At 41.8% G+C, this 20,107-nt stretch overlaps 1 protein-coding gene across 17 annotated transcripts in view; it reads left to right on the top strand.

The window, feature by feature from the left end:
- BNC2 (basonuclin zinc finger protein 2) overlaps positions 1–20,107 on the top strand; it is a 1,044,043-nt gene that overhangs the window by 701,489 nt on the left and 322,447 nt on the right. The window lies entirely within an intron of this gene.

The raw sequence follows: 20,107 nt of genomic DNA on the forward strand, positions 1-20,107 counted from the left end.
GAATCAGACTGATTCATACATTTCTGTTATCACCTTAGGTATACCTAAATTTGGATCCTGACAACTTTTCCACATGGACTCTAGCTGCACCCCCTAAAAAACATCAATAAAATCAAAATATTTTGGTTGGCCTTCTGTTTTAGGATTTTACGTGCCCCGGGCAGAAAGGGAATGTGCAAGGCCCCTCTAATTTGCATACAGTGTGACACATTCAAGATTGTTTGCATCTCAGTAGATGACTCTGCTCCAGAAGCTGTTTCGTGCAGACCCCTCTCAGACACCTATAAACACCTCTTTAACAGCTCATAAGAGGCTTAAGTGAGAGTTGCTTATCATCTGAGAGGGTTGAAACTTCTGGGGCATTAAATTGCAGGACAATGCATGTCATGCGGTGCTTCTATGTTGGTAGGAAGCCTACTTGCAAGTCAAACCTAAAAAGTTTGTCTCCTTGCAACTGTGAGTGGGAACCCATCCCCAAGGCCTTGCCAGGCTACACCTTGGTTGCGAGGCCCAGAGGAGTGGGGGGCTCCCTCTCGTTGTGCCAAATTGCAACAAGGCACCTTTCTGTCAGTTGGATCAGCAAGGGGCACAATAAGACAATGTGCCTGGCTGTGTGCCATTGGAGCATGCCCCATGTTGGTGGTCTGAGGGCCCACATTGGCATGCCCAGCGCCAGCCTTGCTGATTAGATTATGTTCTCGCTTGAAGGGGGACATGAACCAACACTTCATAGTGGGCTTTTCCTTCTCACACGAGACCAGGTTAAATGGCATGTACTTAACGCCTTTCATTGAATTATGTGGGTGAGATAATAGAAAGTTCACAATTAATTGCCAAAGGTTCAAGTGAATTCAAGCATTTTCTATCCACCAGGTACTTACTGTCTTAGGTTTTCTGTACATTAGCATCATGGTTATATGTCACAAAGTTGCCGTCAAAATATCGACCTACAAATACATCATAGCCGCTATATCCACTCCTAAAATATATGCCAAGGTAAGTATAGATTTACTGCTATTAATTCCACCATGACAATATTATGGGGTTGATGTTGTGGTCGTGATATTTCTGTAGGTGAGTATTTTGAGTGCAACATTGTGAAACAGCACCCAGCATTTGTTTGCACTGAAAGAACAGACTGATCTCAACTGCTGAGAGCAAATAGACGTTTTTCGATTTTTTAGACTTAAATTCACAGGCCGACTTTCAAAAGTAGTTGCTTTGGATGTAGGATGTAAAAGGCCTTATTTCATTTGTAAAATTTAGGTTGATGTGCTTTCACGTAGCTTACAGACTTTGCTTTATTTTACACAGTTTGCTGCGTACAGTAGTGGTACAATAAATTGTTTGCACTTCATTTGTAAATAGTTGCCATGTATACATTTCCATGACTTATTTCCTTAAGTTTTGGAAATAAATCCAGTGTCTCTTATCAGTGTAACTTGGGGGCAGACACTATAGCTTTGAAGTAGGGAGAACTGATACTGTAGCACCCTGAGGCCACCGATAACCTGATTTAACTGTGCAGACCTGCAGAACATTAGACCTCAGGACACCTAAAGAAGCGTAATGAGATCTATGTAATAGTTTATGTAGAATTGAACTATGGATTACCTCACAGAATGCACCTTCCTTAGACACGGACACCCAACCTAGGTAATATGGAAAAACGGGGAGTAATAATGTAGTTTTAAAATTTTAGTGATTGAGGTGCTGTACACCTCTGTCAACACTGTGGGACTTTTTGCATTCAATTATTTGCCACAGTTAAGGTGATATAAGGTCAGATTGCTACATTGCCACTGTGAAGCAGAATATACAATTTGTAACAACATTCTAAGAAATGTGAGTAGCCAGTGTACATTACAAAAGCCTTACCTTCAACTATACAGTGGAAATCCGCCAACTGCTTTTATAATGGCAAAAGCACATTTTGTGTTATATGCCACTTTGGAAATCTAAGCCTTTGTCTATCAGACTCGTTTGTTAAAAAATGAAAGGGAAACATATATAATTGTGGTTTCTAAAGTTAATTGCTGCACATAAGCATTTGCCTTTTATTTGCAGCATTAGAACAGTTTTCTTTTGTGGCACTGTGACATGAATTGGAAAGAACTGACTTGCATATGGGTGAGAATGGACCTGTGTCACCATTACACAAGGTGTTTGATAAATTTGGAACACTCATTGAATGATTGCTTATGGTGCTATTGTAATTTAAGCTTGGTAGCTTCTTCTATGAGTCAATCATAGTTCTAGATCCTGGCTTTGTTGCATTCTTAACCTGTGAGCAGCAATTCCACCCTCTGTTGGAACCTGATGATGGGTTCTGCATGCCCAGTTATACAGAAGCATATTACCTTCCCCATGAATGTGCAGACTCAGTAGTTCCATTTTCACACCAGTGAACTTCTCTCTGTCTCAGTGACTTCCTAACTTGGTTCTGTTTCAGTTTTTTCTCTACATTTGTTGGTATTTTTTCTCCCTCCACTGTTCTGTTCCTTCTGAATTGCTAACTAAGCTCCAGATGCCAGCCATGCACGTTACGACATTTGTGTTTTGCAATAGATAACCTACATTACCTTAGTATCTCCTGATCAGGGAATAGTCATTCAGTGCGGGCCTGTGATCTATGTGCTCCCATCAAAGAAAGGTCCATTCTGAACTCATTCGTATTTAGTCCTGCAGGAGACATACACTCTAGTTGGCGTTAGAATGTAAAGCCAGGACCAAATTCTTTGTTGCTTCTGAGACTGTTGCATCATTACATCTATTATCATGCTCCATCTGCTGATTGACGCACACAGCTCTTGTTACTTAATGGAACTTAGCCAATGTCTGTCATTTGTAGTTGTATTTCTGAGTTGATGCACAAAAGTTTGAGACTAACTTGCTCCCTGAGGATGAGTAAAAGAATTTGGAAATGTAAGAACTGCTAGGGATAGGAGGCTTCAGAGAAGAAGGTTGCTTGGTCAGCAAGTGTTCACAATATAACCTTTAAGAATCATGGCATGCGTGGTGCTTAAGAGGGATATAACTCTAGCAAGTAATAGGAGGAACAAAAGCAGTTCAGGTAATAAGAGACACCGGGCAAATTCCCAGCCCTTGCATTGTCAACTCCTTTCATCAGCCATGAGACACAGTCTTGTAGGAGGCTTTTCTGACACCACAGCAGCATCAGGTGTGCGCAGGAATGTGTTCTACTGCTCTCATTGGTCCCATTCCAGGTATTGGAAGGATTTGAATCCACAGTCCTAGGCATCAGGCCCTTTGGGGTCACAGCTGTTTCTCTGACCGATCCATGTATTGGAAGGCATAGTAAAAGTCTTTGAACCCAAAACCTGAGAGCACAACACAATGTAGACCTCCAGCTCAATATGAAGAGCCTATTCTACCCATTTACTGAAATGATCTTCCAGTAGTGCAACATGGGCACAGTCACTTGCACATCACTGAGGTCTATACTAGTAGTAGTGCAACCAGAACATTGCCTTCTTTCCAGTGCCCAAAGACCCGACAGCCTTTCAGAGCCACAGCCTCCTTTTCTTAAAGCGTTTTGGATAATTCCTTCTCTTCGTTTATCTTGATCCCTTAGTCGAAGAGTAATAGCTTCAGGGGGAAAAACCAAAGCTAAGAAGTTCCAATGTCTCACTCCAGACCAGTGGTAGTAAAGCTTTCCATTGACTACCGTGCTAGGACACCACACACCACCGACATGTTGCCCTGCTCACCTTGATGTTATGCTTTATACTTGGTTAGAAAGAGGATCCAGACTTCTACAATCCAACTCAACTCAAGTGGTGTCAGTGGCATGCTGTGGGTTGCAGCTGCCAAGTCAAGTTCCTGAGGCTAGGTCTGGTTTGACGTGTTTTGGAGATTGAGGAAACAAACCCAGCAGTTCAAATATTGGGCCCAGGGCTGGTTCTTGATTGTTTTTTTCCCACCAGGAATGGGGTTGGTTATGGCAAATTATTTCCTTGTTGTGTCCTCTTATTTGTATCAACTTGGCAGTGACAAAGGTTAAAATAGGCACTGGCACTGACAGCCGAGAAAATTAAGAGACTATGTATAATTGGGATGTGGCAGTACGGCCAGATCTGCCGTCTTTGGTACTAGGGAGCTAAGCTCGAGTCCCTGCATCACTCAACATCCTATGATTCTGGACAAATCACTTAATTTCCCTTGCCTCGAACAAAAAAAAGTGACCTTGTGTATTGTAATCGGTGCTCATGTAAAGCGCCCCTATACCTTTGGGCCATGTTTGCGCTATATATATGCATATTAAAAAACTGTATTTGGCCCGGCAGAGCAACGGGTTGCTCAGTGACCACTCTGAAGAAGGTTTATTCATGTACATGAAAATATTTTCAACATTTTAGAGTATCTGATATGGTAAACATCTCTTGGCTTGTAACTCTGCAGGTTAACAATAGATGCAGCTAAAGTTATGATCTTCATTTCCAGTGTTATCCAATCTTAAGGCCTATGTCAGTAGCAGGCTTCCTACTTTCCTGGAGTCCTTGGAGTCACTCGCATTCACAGTGTCATGCAAAAACAGCCGGTCCCTCTTTGCTGTTCTTAAAAATAAAAAATCCAGAATTAAATGTAGTTTCCTCCATTTTGAAATTGTCTGAGAGAGTAGAGCTGCAGTCACTGCATATTTTTTTGTGCTTGCCATGTCAAATCCTGACAGGAGGGTACTAGGTCTCCCTTGGCGAATTGAAATGCATTTTCCACTGCGACAGAATAGCCACAGAGGACAGCATCTGGACAAACAGAGGTTGGGATTCTTGGCACTGAGATGGGAAGCAGCAGATCGACTTGTGGTCAGAACATGTGAGCGACTGGAAACTCTTGGGACCTGATCCCAGCTGTGCACTGGAGGCTAGCGGAGTGCCAGCACCGAAAGGGAATTCTCTTGCTGAGCTTTTTGCGTGTGCTTCTTTATTACCCATGCGTTCGCCTCTTAAAGCAAAGTGTGAGTACATTGGATCCTCTTGGCCAATACATTCTTGTATCTGTCGTCATTGAAGGCTGTGCTTATGTTTTATATTTTAACTTATATTTTAATTCTGCTTTTGGTAGTACCTAGTTATATCTGTGTACATTGAGAATATAGAGAGAAAGGACTTGAAACCTAGGTAAAAATGTTCTAGCCATCATGTAGTCACAGAAGTGTGTGCCAATGCAGAATACAATTTGCAGTGTCTTTACCAACAAAATGGATGGCAAAGATATTCTATGAAGAATGGCACTCTGACAGGGCAAGTGCTATCCTTCTCTTAAGATGGAAGTCTGTCGTCTTATGGTGGCTAGCTGCATAGTACCAAAACCCATAAGCATATATGGAGACATAGGGCCTTATCCACAAAGGGCCCCTGCACTCGCGGTGGAGGCCCCACAGTTGTTGGTGGTTGGGGCTCCACTCATGACAGTGGGCCCGCACTCATGGTGGGAGATCCGTAATGCAGTTACTCATTGCGAAGGTCCCGACACGAGTTCAGGGCCCCCTGTGCAAGTGTGGGCCCCCTGCCATGACTGCAGGGCCTTCCCTACAGGTCAGGAGGCCCATTGTGAGTCCGGCCCACAGGGTTATCGCACTGTTGATGCTTCAGGACTATCCTGTGTTTTGATTGCTGACTGAAATGGGAAGGGGGGATGTTTGGGGAGGCAGGTTTACAATGGTGCAGGGCATGCAAAGAGAGGAATGATGAATATTTCTTTTGTGGCTGTTGTGAATGCATATACAAATGCAACTAAAATGTCAACAGAGTTCAAGAAGAAAATCTATTTTTTAAACTTAGGCCTGAGTTTCGGGTGCCTGGTCCATTTTATTTCTTTGTAAAAGAATATGTCTCACAAGAACATAACATTAATCTGATTAGAGCCCTGTTTACGATGCTTTGCTTTTTGAGCAGTCAAACCGAGCAAGGTTTATGGAAGCCATAAACCTAAGCAGCATTTGACTCTCGAGCAGAAGTGATTTATGGACAACGCGAGCTCGAGACAGCCACCAGGGGCGTGTTAGTTCCTCGTCATTCCACACACGATGAGCATTTCGAGTGGCAGAGAACCCAACTAAATCATTTGTCTGGAAATTACTGCTAGCATGAGGGGGTCCATTTTCCCTCTTTTTTTAGTTGGCTGTTATTGTTTTAAGGTAGAATGCAAAGGAAGAAAGTCTCATTGAGGTGCCTTGCACATCTAGCACTTTTCTCCAACTTCAAAACAGTGTGTTCCAGCAATGCCATGAAAGTTGTGCCAGGAAAGATATGAACTTCAATGGAAACTGATGGGCTTAGTGCTCCTCGGCAGGTACAGCAGCTGTTATCCTCTTCTTGGTTAATGACAAACAGTTCTCTAAGCTGAGGAAGGCATATCCCCAAGCACGACCTGGCCAAGGCTGATACACTTTATTTTCATTCATAGGATAGCCAGTGGTGGCCTTGTGTTATGGGGTCTTGCGCCTTATTTGTCAATTGTCAAAGGTATGTTGATGTTGGATCGGAGAAGCTCGGGCTATTCAGAGTGCAGACCAGTGCTTATTTCTTTATTTTTGCAATTTTATATAGGGCAGACATGGCCTGAACACTCATACCGCTTTAAAAATCACAGAATAAAGGGTTACAATGGGTTACATTAATAGTAGTTGAACTCGGACGTTTACATCAGTGTATGTATACAGAAGTTACCAGAAGATACCATTACAAGGACATGAACTGTTAAACGAAGGCAGATCACGGCACATTGGAAAAAGTAAATGTCTGGTCGAGGGTGAATTAACCAAGATGACTGTCAAATAGGAGGAGCTTGAGGCCCTTTTTAAAGATTGCTAGGCAGGTGGTTAGACAGAGTGCGGGTGGCAGAGAGTTCCAGATTCTAGTGGCGCTGCCAGAGAAGGCTAATTCATGCATCATTTTCGCCTGAAGTTGGGGGTTCCAGGAGCAGGGATTGGGCATTTCTTAGTTTGCTTAATTTGAGGCGGTGATGCTCAGTCCCGCACTTAATTGTCAACACTGGTGCTTGTGACAGTCAGCCACATGGGGCGCAGTGTAATTTAAAGATGAGAACATCATCAGTTGTTTATTAATTCAATATACATTCAAAATAAGTATTACCTGCTTACCAAGCCATTCTTATAGGGTTGGGGGCCTGGAATAGACTGAATTGTCACACGTGTGGAGTGTGGTGGTTAGGAATTGTGTTGGTACTATCATTGGCAGTGCTAGCTGGAGTAGTGTGTGGTGCAAGCTGCAGTAGCCTCTTAAAGAGGGCACTGTCACCTACATCTTTTCAAATTAAGCACTGGTGCATACATAAAACTCTGCATACTTTGGAGATGCCTATATGCCACATTGCTAAGTGATCCTTTCTACAGGATAAGATAAAAAATAATTTGGGAGAAACTGACAATTGAATATAAGCAAGATGCTGCTCCCTCTTGCAGACCTGTGCTCTGCCAGGAACTATCTTTATCAGAGGATTCTCATGCTTGGAATCTTACAGAAAAGCATGCACAGTCTAGCCAATAAAGGAGGCCAAATCAAATTGATGGGATGTGTCTACATTTAAAAAGATACAACCACGTTATTGTTTCTAACAAATGGCTCTACTGCCCTTCATAGGAGCAAAGGAGCAATTTCAACCCATTATCCATGGCACTTTGGGCCTACTGGAGAAGGGAGTAGACCACCTAAAGCTGAGATAAGAGAGAGGACGTGACCTGATAGCCAGAGCTGCTGACTTTGAAACTGGGGAACATGCTGTGATTCTTGGCAAATCACTTAATCTCCCCGTGCCCAAAAACAAAAAAATGAAGGTGGCCTTATGTAATGTAGCTGGTGCTGATGTAAAATGCTCTAATACCTTTGGGTTGAGTTTGCGCTATATAAAACTGCAAAAAAATAAATAACTCCTCTGTCTAACATCTCAATAAGCAACTTTTTACCCAGCATCGGCAACAAAATTTTCCAAGCACCATTTAAATGCAGTGTTCACAGAAAAAGCGCATCGGGGCACAGGGCCATGTTTTTGGGCTCTCCACTGGCCCAATGCAGAGAGTTCAACCGAATCTGGAAAGAACTAATTTCAGGCAAGCCTTTCATTACTAGCACGTCATTGTGGATTCTCCTTTTCATCATGTAACCGAGCCATGCCATCAAATGTGTATTCTACACCGTAGTGTGGTCTGTGGACGAATATTGCAGCTGGTCTCTGCGCGCCCTTCGTGAGAATCTGAAATGGACAGTAACACAGAAACGTACTGACACTCGGCACCAAGGTCACTGGCTGTTCCTGTATGTGCCCTATAAGTTAGCACACCATATAGTGCTTTAATGAATTCTACTTAACTGTAGCTTTACCTGTAGTTGGCAAGTCCTCCTGTGCCCCTGTACCTATCTGCCATGATGTGTGCGTGCCAGGAGTGTACTAGGTTGGTTACCTGCTAAGATGTATGAGACAGGAATAAGGGTTTTGGGTTTCAGATTTAGCGTTTGTTCACTGTTCTAAAACTAACAACCCAAACCTTATTTAACAGGCATCAGGGCATATTTTTGTAGAAACTAGTTTAACTACATGTTGTACCAAACATTGGCAAAGGCGATAGGTCTCAACTTGCTGACTTTTTGTCTTTGCTAATTATTTTTGTTGATTCTGTGCTGATTGGTAAAGATAAAAATTGATGCATCCACTGCTACCATTCTGTAGATGCATGCATGAACATGTCTCCACGTATGCACATGCTAATAGAACCTCACGGGCACCATTTGATGGCGGAGGACACTGAGATAGGTAAATAAAAAAAATATTTATTTGTACAAAGACAGCTCTTAAAATGATGTAGCTAAAGCTGCCTTCTCAATATTTCCAGTCTGACAGGAGCTGCAGCTCCTCCCAATACTTAGGGCCATCAGTATTTTTCAGCTGACCATCCCGTGTCTGAAGTGAATAACAAGGGAGAATGTTTTTTGTAGGGCTGCATTAAAACTGCTTGGTCCATTCTTCAGTTGCAGTCAGTCGTGGATTCATGTAGGGCAGTCCTGCATTGAAACAGCATCCATGGAATCCCTGCCTCACAACAGCAGGCACCGCCCAGAGTACCATGGCATCACTTAGCGGTATGAACCAACCTTTCACTAGGTAGTGCACCTCCTTCATGAGGCTATACAACAGGGCTAGGCCTGTGACAAGGAATAGAAACGGGCACCAAGTAAAGACACGCATTGGCAAAACCGACTGGTCTGGCCTTCACAAACATATGTTTTGGTTTTTTTTTATATTTATTTGGAAATATATGCATTATGCAATATAAAACAATTGTAAACATATTAAAAATATAAAAGGAGTCGCCCACTATCCCGGGCACTGGCGTGCTTTCCTTGTCAGGCAGCTGTGCGTATGTGATTGGTGAAATGCCGTTATTCATGGTGCAAGACAATCAGTGGGTGAACATTGCTGACTCATTGGCCTATTCTGAATGCAGTGGCAGGCAGAAGCAAAATGTGTTTGGCTTTGAGAATAAAAAGGCTTCAAAAACTCCGGTATGTATGTATTTTTATTATTTTAATGGGGGAAAACATGAGAGCTGAATGGGACTCTTCACAAAGAGCCACAGTGGTCGATAATGAATAAGGACGAATATCTAGCGAGGAATAGGTTGACCTTATAACTTTTCTGTACTCCAAGAGTCAGCATTGTCCATGAAAGTGTACATTCTGCATGAGTTTCTCCGGAGTATAGATTAATTTGCAAGTTTTCCAAATGGATAAATGCATATTATAGTTAGAAACTGCTGTAGGGAGGGTACTCTTTTTATGAATTTCTCTGTAGATTAGTAGTATTACATTCCTGACTTCACCACTTTGAGTGACTCTGGTCAAGTGACTTTATCCCTGTGCCTCAGATCCTTATCTGACTGTATTGGTAATGGATAGGAATTTGCGATCCGTGCACATAAAGAAGGCGTTTACATAGGCACGTTTTGTTGGCAGCTGCCCACTGTTTTGTTGGGTGGAGGCAAGAGTGTCAGAAGTACACTGGTAACTGTAAAGCCTTTTTTATTAGGTCGAGCATAGCAGCGTGCAAGACCTGCTCTTTTTAACCTGTTGTATTCTGTTCTGTCGGCTTTAACTATGCCCGTCTCAATGCCCATCGCTTTCATTCTTTCCTTAGCCTGCCTTTCAAAATCCCCTTGATTTCGTAGGTAAATGCTTCACCTTTGACCCGCCTTGAGGTTCCTTTTCTACCACCTTGGAGACTGACCCTGTTACATGGATTATTGCACGATCCGCAAGATGCCTTAGTGTGGCGCGCTATTCTTTTCTTTCGCGCTGCGTGGCCATGTGATGTTTCTTCATCTTCATTGTTTTGGGCTTGCTGCCGTTTCTTTTTTATTTCACATTTGTTCAAAATTTTTCAGAAAAAGGTAAAAGATCAATTGGACAAGAGCATTACATGGTTACATGAAGTTTCATATAGCGCAAACTTGACTGGAGGAGCACTTTACATAACAGTGAAGTTTCATATAGCTCACACTCGATCTAAGGAGCGCTTTACATGACTACCACAAGTTTAGCGGTTGCAAATATACAAACTGGAGCAGTTCCAACAGTAAAAAAAACACAGAGATCCTCAATGTGGCTCTCCCAGCAGAGCAGGAGAGCTGATACTACAGTATTCACTGCACTCGGGAAAACTTGCCCCATAACACTTTGGAAAGCGTTTCTTTGACAAAACATTTTTGCCCATAACTCAGCCTGTGGTGGTCCTAGGACAATGGGACCACCACCAAACCACTCAGCACAACACACTGTTTGTGTCCAGGTTAGGGGACCCCAGAATTGAAACCTCTCCCACCATTCAGTATCATTTAAAGATCTCTCATGACCAAAACGTTTGTTTTACAGTGGAAGTAGTTTGTATTTTAAGGCCCTTCTTTGTAATAGTATTGCAGTAAGCTTGCAAAGTCTCAAAATATGTAAGACACTACGATTTCTAGGGTATACATATAGAATTATACTGCATTATGTTCTGACAGTCTGTTTTCATATCATTGGGTCCTCTAGGGACTGACAATATGGTTACATGACCACGTTTCTTACAAATGCTATTTTTTATTATGGTGTCCTCGAGGGGCTCTTCTGATCTTTACAGTCAAGCTACTACAATATTCACTCCACTTGGGGAAACTCGCCCCTTAATGCTTTGCGGGCATTTTCTTCTAAATACTTTTGCCCATAACAAAGCCTGTGGTGGTCATAGGAAAATAGGACCACCATCAAAACCATCAGCACAATGCACTCTTTCTGTCTAGGTCATCTCCGAGTCCCCACGCTAGGTTGGAGGGACCCCAAAATAGTAACCTCTCCCACTATTTATTGTCTTTTTAAGCTCTCTTATGGCTGGAACTTTTGTTTTACAGCTGGGAGTAGTTTGTATTTTAGGGGCCTTCTTTGTAATAGTATTGTATAGGCCTCAAAATGTGAAAGGCACTACACCCTCTAGGGACTACATATATGGTTACACTGCATTACTTTCTGCTATTCTGTTTTCAAATCATTGTGCCCTCTAGGGGCTGACTATATTGTTACATGATCATGTTTGTTTCATATGCCATTTTTATTAAGGCGTCCTCTTGTGGCTGTTCTGAGCATTACAGTTAAGACACTACAAGATTCGCTGAACTCAGAAACTCAACCCATAATACTTTGCGGGGCATTCCTTTTGCAAAACATTTTTGCCCATAACTCACCTCACAATGTGCTCTTTTTGTCTAGGTTATCTCTGGGTCCCCACACTAGATTGGGGGGACCCCAAAATGATAATACAAAACAATAAAATAAATATTAGTAATATTTTCCTTTTTTGCTGCAGAGAGAGGAAAATGGTAAATGGATGTGCTTTAGTTATATGTAAGGCCACTAGAATTTTGTGGCAGAGAGGACCAAATTATGCCGCAGGGGTGACCAGTTTATATGGCCAGAAGAGTCCAGTTATGCATTTACAAGGCCAATAGCTCTAACTCAAGCAAATGCGAGACCTATTGCATTGCAAATGCTTGTTCTGTCAGGCTAAGACCTGAGCTACTACCACAAATACTTTTGACTTAAAACGGACTATTGGCTTTTATAGCAATTTGAATGTTTGTTGTGAACTCAGCCACAGTTAGAACAGTCACATGCCACCACACCAGTAGCTGGCAAAAGGGTCAAAGACGTTGGAGTGAAGACTGCTGGACATGGACAAAAGTTTAAGATGTCCCACATTTGACTAGTTTTGCAGACCAACATTTGTGACGTCACGGTTTCCCAGCAGTTTCTTCTAATAGTTTTGCTGAATGGAACGACTTTTACATGCATAGTATAGTGGCTGAAAGAAAATGGGTCACTTTTACACCATCCACCCACCTCATGACAGACGTTTCATGTAGACTCCTTATTTTGTCTAATAGGGATCCTCCTGCAAACAGTAGATGCAGAGCTTGGTTTCCTGTAAACGCAATAGCCTTCATTTACTGAATTTTTCAGAATTCTTGTAAGTGAGCCTTTTTAAAAACACAATTTCTTTTCTTAGGCAGAGTCGCGTGAATTTTTCAGAAAGAGAAATGTAGGGAGATCCATCAGCCCGCTAGAACCCGCTGCGGTCCATTTGATATTGCGATGGAAACGATGTGTTGCTGTTGGGTGTTTCTTTTCTGCTGTTTATACACCAGGCAAGCTATAAAGAGAATTAGTTAGATGTGCAGCTCTGCCTCTGAGAGACATGCTGTATCGGCGTGCTACCCTGCCTTGCCCCAGGGACTTCAGGGGACCCTTTAAAGGCTCTTTTTATACTCATGTTTCAGCGTTACTTCCCTCTAATGTCATCTGCCTGTGATCGCTGGTGGATTACTTCCAGTGAATTTAACAGCAGTCCGCACATCAGCAGGCCCAGGAACCCATGTATAGATAAAAAGGCCACGAGGATGATGCGAGCTGGTTAAGGTCCCCATACATTAATAATGGTTCCAACCCCTAATATTTACATGCCACACCATACAAACTGAAATGTCTCCCAAAGGTGGTGTTATTGGTTGTAATTTCATTGAGTCAGCTTTGTCATTGTTCGTATCTGTGATCTCTACATTACACACAGAGGTGCACAACTTAAAATGTGTCCTAAAGGCCCCATCCGATGAAGGATGTGAGAATAGGTCTGAAGCACAAGCAAACATCATCAAACAAGTATCATTAGAGAACATTTGTTGGTGATGATTGTTAGAGAAGCAAAACTAGGTTGAGAGCTGTTTTTCTATACTTCGGATGGCCCCTTTAACAGAGACATCAGGGTGTGTGAAGGTAGCTACTCATTACATAGAGTTGGTCGTTTACACTTGTCCTGTCTGAGGTTTGCTATTGCTTGTCGGTTAAATGAACAATTGACAGAGGAGTATGGATACTGATTTATAAACATCTTAGATTTTTACCCATCTTTTTGTATTATCAAGGTGTTTATTGCTATGAAAGGAATCGTGTCAGCAATTTGTTGTTTTGGCACAGAATATTTATTTAATAACAATAATAACAACAATAATAATAATACATGAACGCCTCTCTGGTGCAGTGCCAGTAATAAGACGTGGATTGGTTTGCGTGTTGTATGGTTTAGTTTGTTTGGCTTTTTCACAATATTTGTGCCACTAAATTAATAGCGGTTGTAAGTCCACTGGAGTTGTATACGGGTCTCTGGCAAGTTTAAACCATGTCTGCATGACACACTCTGCGAGGTTTATGTATTCCTAAATTCAACTATAATCCATAGGCTACATGTCACTGGCAAAGGTAAGGGCTACAACAGCAAGCAAGAAGTTTCTTCAGACACCCACTACTCGAAATGGTGCTGCTATTGGAGAGTAGATGTGAATTCAGGCTCAGATGGGTTTTGAATCAGAATTACAAGTAAGATGACCATCTTGAACCCAGTAGTATTTCCCCCACAAAAACTAAAGTAGATAGGTAACTCTGAATATTAGTAGTTGGCGCTTGCATTGAGGACAGAAAGGCATAATCTGCTTTCCTTTTAATGCTAGCAGCTTGAACAGCAGAAAGGCCTTTCTTGGTTGTTGAAATCTTTCTTCGCTGACCCAGAGCATGAGGTGCCTGTGATCCTTTCTGACCCTTAGCCTAATTTGCAGTGTACTCACTCGCACTGCTCTGATGTTCTTTCCTACTTTGTTTTCTTTGCCTTCTTATCTTTCTCTCTGATTTCATGCATCTCCTCTCTTTCTGCATGCCACAGTTTGACACATTTTTACTTTTTTCAGTTCTGTCCAAGTACTTGGTTGTCATGGGCAGAAGAAACCCTGCTTTTTCCATAGTTAACTGCACTTGTTGAGTCACTCAATAGGATGGATTTTAAAGTTATAGCACCCCCCCCCCAACTTTTGAGTCTGCATATTTCAAAGCATTTATAAACATATAGAGATAACTAGGAGAATAAAAAAAAACAAATTAGGGAGCTAGTTCACCCTATGGAGAATTAGCATATAATAGAACAGTAGTGTAGTAGGAATCATTTCCGGGTAGAAAACTTACAGGCCTAATGAGGAATGACCCAATGGCTATGTAAACTGTGTTGAGGCACATATGTCTTTGAGCAGCCATAAATTCACACGAGAGCACTGAGTGACACTCCTCACTTTTTAGAACGTTAAAGTGTTACAGATACCTTCTTTCAGTGTCCGTGTGGAATAACTGTTAGTTTGATTCTTATCTCAATTTCTACTCTCCATTGTTTGGAAACCCTCTTCGTTTTCAGGTGATGGTTGCACGAGGACCTTGATATTTTTTCTCAAAATGCTGTTGCGCAAGAGGCACAAAAATGTCGGTAGAACACCATCATCACCTAGGGTTGTATGGTGATTGAATGTGTGTAACAGGATCAGAAATATAATTGCCACCCTTAAAGAGCCCCTATATTGATATGTATGCAAGCAGTGTATATGTCTGTAAGTATTAGTTATAAAGTGCAAACCTAGCCAGTGGCTGCGAAGATCTGTACAGAGCCAGTGGCAAAGAATGCAATTAGAGACCATTTACTGTTTAATTTGTGAAAGAAAGAGTGCCGGTGCCAGCTCTGCTCAGAAGCCTGCGGCAGGTGTAGTTAAACATCAATGTGCTGAATACCAAGGCTGGTAGCCTTAAATCCATCTCATGCCTCTTTAATCCACTACCAGACAGTTCCCGCCTGTTTGTTTCTCTCTTGCAGGTCCCTGCTTTCTTCCTTTGTGACGTTTTTTCATCTTTCTCTTACTCATGCTTTCCCCTTTGTGTGTTTTTCACTCTTTTGCGCTTAGTAAATATCTGATGCAGAAAAATAAGTGCAAGTTCCCCAAAATAAGTTCTGTTGGCCCCCACAGGCTCAAATTAAGCACTGAGAGCATCTCAATGTAGAGGGGAGGGGGGATGCTGTGATTAGAAAGATGTCTTTCTACTGCCAATGGTTATAGTGTTCTTTGAAGAGGTGCATCTCAAGCGTTTCCTTAATTGAAGGAGAGTTGGGGCATCTGTCATAGTTCCTGAATAGATCTCCATCTCCTATGTGTTGTCAGTTTTACTACTCTTTCCTCGTGTACATTGACCCTCCTTTTGATGCCTTTTTCTGTTGTGATGATATGACCGGGAAGTTAAAATACTTTTTGTTACTACCAAAATTATCACATTCCACTGCGTCTGTAAATCTGTATGCCAGTATGTCTTGCCTAGTTTAATTGCTCTTCTCTGAGACATGAGTGGTCTCTGCTGTTAGAAATCTAGATTGGGGAACTTTGTCAAGTGCTGGCTGTTTTGCAATTAGTTAATCCTGTGCAAAAAGTTCAACATCCTCTGGGTTTTTTAAATGCAAAGACGTGTGCAGCAGAAATTAAAAAAAAAAAAAAATAGATTACATTTAAGAAATGTTTATAAGACTTCAATTCCTCGATACATATTTTTGCATTTCATGAAAAATGTACTGCACAAGGGATAAAAATGATGTGATGGTTTCTTTGCAGCTAAGTATTACATGCTTGGGCTTGGTATCTATTACCAAGTTAAGCCACCTTATTTGTAAGATAATAGAATGGAGCTGCAAAGGGGATCTTTGTGTCATTTTTTAAGTCTAGTCATGCTCGGTCTCGAAACAAGACATTAGGACTCGGAAGCCGCCAGTGGGCCCTTACCCCCAACACCGGTCATACACCAAACGACAAGACAGTTTAGTTTGATGGAAGAAGTATTTATTTTGATATATACTTTCAATAAAAATTCATAGAAACAATTTATGCAAGTCATCATATGCACATTACTCAAATAAAACATTTCACTGCAAACTTAATATATATACTGTCATAGACGATACTTTTTCATTTGTAACCATAAATTATTTTGGACCACACAGGGACTGGTCGTCACCTGTATCCCTAGGGGGGGCGGTACCCCTTCTTCCTCTGTTCCTTGCCCCCATGCTCAGGGTTCCGCCCCCTCTCCAAACACCAATCAACCAAGGGGTGTACCGGGGCGGCCCAGGGCATGAGCCCCGTGACCACTCCAGTGATCTGGGCTCCCTACCCCCAATCAGGTGTGTCCATCTGCAGGTTTGTCCAGGACTTCAGGATCCTATATCTGTTGTTATACCGGGGCCCCACCCTTGGGGTCCCCTCTGTTGCTTCCGGTTACTTTATTCTCTCTTCCTCCAAGCCTAATAATAAGGAGAGGGTGGGTGGGAATCAACAACAGGCCCGTCCGTTCGGGCCGCCGCGCCGGGAAGAAGAAGGCTGAGCCTTCTGGGGGGGGGGGGAGGGTGCTTTTATGCCCCCCACAGGCGTGCGGCGGCCCAAACCGGTCCGGCACTGCGGCCGACCCCAACGTTCCCTGAACGTACGACTTCCGCTCGCACGCCTCGCGAGGCACGTGAGCGGAAGCCTGCAGGCCAGCCCGTGCACAACTAGTGCAAGGGCCAGGCCCCGGCGTCCCCAACCCCTAAGGGGCCGCACTCCCCCCATGTTGGGGGGGCGCCTTTACAGTTATATCTACATCATGGACTTCAGCCCTCCCTTGGCTTTCCATTTGCTGGCACCATCGTCGCTCCATTTTGCATTCTCCCAATTTGTCAAGAGCATGCACACCCCTAGTGCACCGCCCAACTACTGCTAAACATTTGGAGTGGACATTTTCTTGCATTATTTCAGGACTACTTTTTTTTGTTTTCAATTGGGTGAGAGTCCAGCCACAGGTTAGGAGCACTGGTGTTTTAAGGAAAGTAAACAAGCACCATTTTTATTTTTAAAAGACAGATATAACATTTCGGATGTTGTGCCAGTGCCTTGTTTTGTTTTTCACCACTTAACACGAGCACTTGTGTTTTCAGCTGCAAGCTACAGTGCACATTTTCTACTTTGTTTTCAGCACTTAGCGTTCTCAGCGAGAGAGCTGCTTGTGTTATCTCTGTTACCTTTTAATAAAATGTCTCTTGTAATATGCGGTACCACATGCCAAATGTGTGTCTAGTGAGTCTTTTATGCTAAGTGGTGAAAATTGTCTGTGTCCTGAAATACTTTCTTTGATTGGTTAAGGTCCCGCTTGGTACATGTTTGTGTGATAAAAGGTTATACGGGGCTAACACTGGAAATGCTCATGTAGTAAGGATCTTACTGGGACAGTTGCAGTTGTGTGTGATAAATTTGTGTTAAGATGTCGACAAATGTCAGGTCACAGCAATTGGAGAGCTATAGGAGTCGGCAATGTAAATGCATTTGTGTATGCCTCTGGGGCTGTTTTTATTGATATACATAAATGCATTAACATTGTCAATGCCTGTAGTAGATTGCCAAAACCTGTTGGCTTTGCCAGTGCTTGTTTTTAAATACAGTGAGCATTTGCTTGTGGTCAGTGATAAGTGAATGCTGATAATAATTTCGCTGGGAGCCTTTTGGATTTCTAGTTTGCAGATGTTGGCTTCAGGATGCATTTCACAATTTTTATTTTATTGTTTCCTTGTCTCTTTCCTATAACTTCATTTTTGCTTCTTCCTCTGTTCACGTCCTATTGTGTTCATTGATGAGACATACTTTTGATCGTGTTAGCTATGGGATTGCACTACTTCTTTCTGGGTGCGCTACAAAGGGTTAAAGAGGGATAACAATTTTCTTTAATGGTACATGCCATTTGTTATTATAAAAATCTTGCTTTTAACCTCGAGCTACAGTTTTGACAATATATGTGGTGTGTACTTAAGCAGATTAAGCCCAAGAAATGCGCATGCTGGAAGTATGTCTGCTGTAGCTTTAAAATGATGTGTACATTAAAGTGCCTACCTATTTTTGCCACTTACGGTGGCTAATACTTTTGTGTTGTTAGGAAATATGTGCTATGCTATACATATAATTTTTTCTGAGTTTGTCTCTGGTGTAGACTCTATCCTCATTTTTAAACTGCAGTATATGGAGTAATAGCCAGAATATTCTCCTTAGTAAATGGGTGATAGTCTATTTTCAGTTGAACAACCCAAATTCCGATATTTATATGTATATTTTAGCATATACTTAAAATTGTACAGAGTTTAATTATAAACATTGTGCAGAATCATATTCATGAGTAAATTTTTTATAATTGTGCACACCATTGAACTGTCAACTATCGCCTATTAATTTCTGTAATTGGTGTATGCTGTTCTATCTATATGTCTGTCTGCCTATCTATTTATCAGTTGTCTGTGTGTCTGCCTACATAGACAGAGAGAGAGAGAATGCACAATGGATAACTGTAGTGTGACCCAGTATTGTGCCTAGTGGTCTGGTTACATCATAAAGTACAAGGTAGTGGGCTGAATATTTCTAATGTCACCAGAAGCAGTAGATGACAATATAGGACTGTATTACATGTGTTACTCACTATGTATTTATTATATCACATGGTTAATTTGGAATAGCAAACTTTAGGGGCGGGTGTAACACTACATTTTCTATATTGTAATCATGTGTGATTATATGAGGAGCGTAACCCTGTATTACCACTATCTTCTTGGTGTAAAAAGAACCCTGGTCTCCAAAATTGACCAGAGGATGCATTTTGTGCTAATCAAATAGCCCTAAATGCAACAGAACAGGAACAGCAGCAGGCAGCAGGCAGCATTGCCTTGCACTCTGTTCTTGTACTCTTGGGTGGGCATTTTTGCCCCATATTTTACAAAATTATGCAAAATGGTGTAAAAGAGATATTTTCAGTATTTTAATGTCTCAAGAGTAATGTGAAATTATCAGTTAATCTGATTACTCAGGTGTAATTAAATTTTTTCACAGGCCTAGGTATCTTGAAATCTGTTTGCTTCAAATTGCAGATATCAGTGGGCTCTAATTAGAATTCGTTTTTTATATCTTTTTTCTTACCCTTTCAAGAAAAAACTGTTGATTAAGACAATGGCGAAGGTCCGAGGATTTGAGCATTTCTGTGGCTGCAGCATTTTGGTAATTATGGAATCACCCCTTTTCTGTTTCTGTCTCAAATCAATTAACATAATTTTACAAGAGGATCTGCCTGTTCTTGCTGCATAATTTAACTAACCTTGCAGCATAATTTAAATATCCTTGCTTCATAATTCAGTTCTACATTGCCACATAATCCTAAAAACCATGGCAATAGTGAAGCTCTGAAGAGTTGTTTGAGGACTGTTACAATGATGCTGAAACCCTTGTTTCACAGGGAACGGTGATGTATTAACCTTGTGGAATATTTTTCCCAATTCATTTTGTTCTAAACAAAACATCAAACATGCAATATACATTCTTTTCATTGTCTAATGACGCCGAAAATGCTAGCATGATTCGCAAAGCTCACCTTTGGGTAGCTGCTCAATAATCTCAAACTCTGGGTGATCATGGCCTTTAATCACAAATCCTCCCCAATGGCTGAGATAGTAGACACGGGCAAAATTGCCTGGAATTCAAATCCCCCTTAGAGCTCTGACAATGGCAGTGAACAGAGTCTGCCTTTAGGGCCACGGCGGCCCCTTTACCCAGATATCCTTTTTACACAACTCCATATATCTAAACCAGAAGTCAAAAAGCATCACTAGAGGATTGCTGAACATACCC

Source organism: Pleurodeles waltl, chromosome 1_2 (genome assembly GCF_031143425.1).
Source record: "Pleurodeles waltl isolate 20211129_DDA chromosome 1_2, aPleWal1.hap1.20221129, whole genome shotgun sequence".
Classification (NCBI taxonomy): Eukaryota; Metazoa; Chordata; class Amphibia; order Caudata; family Salamandridae; genus Pleurodeles; species Pleurodeles waltl.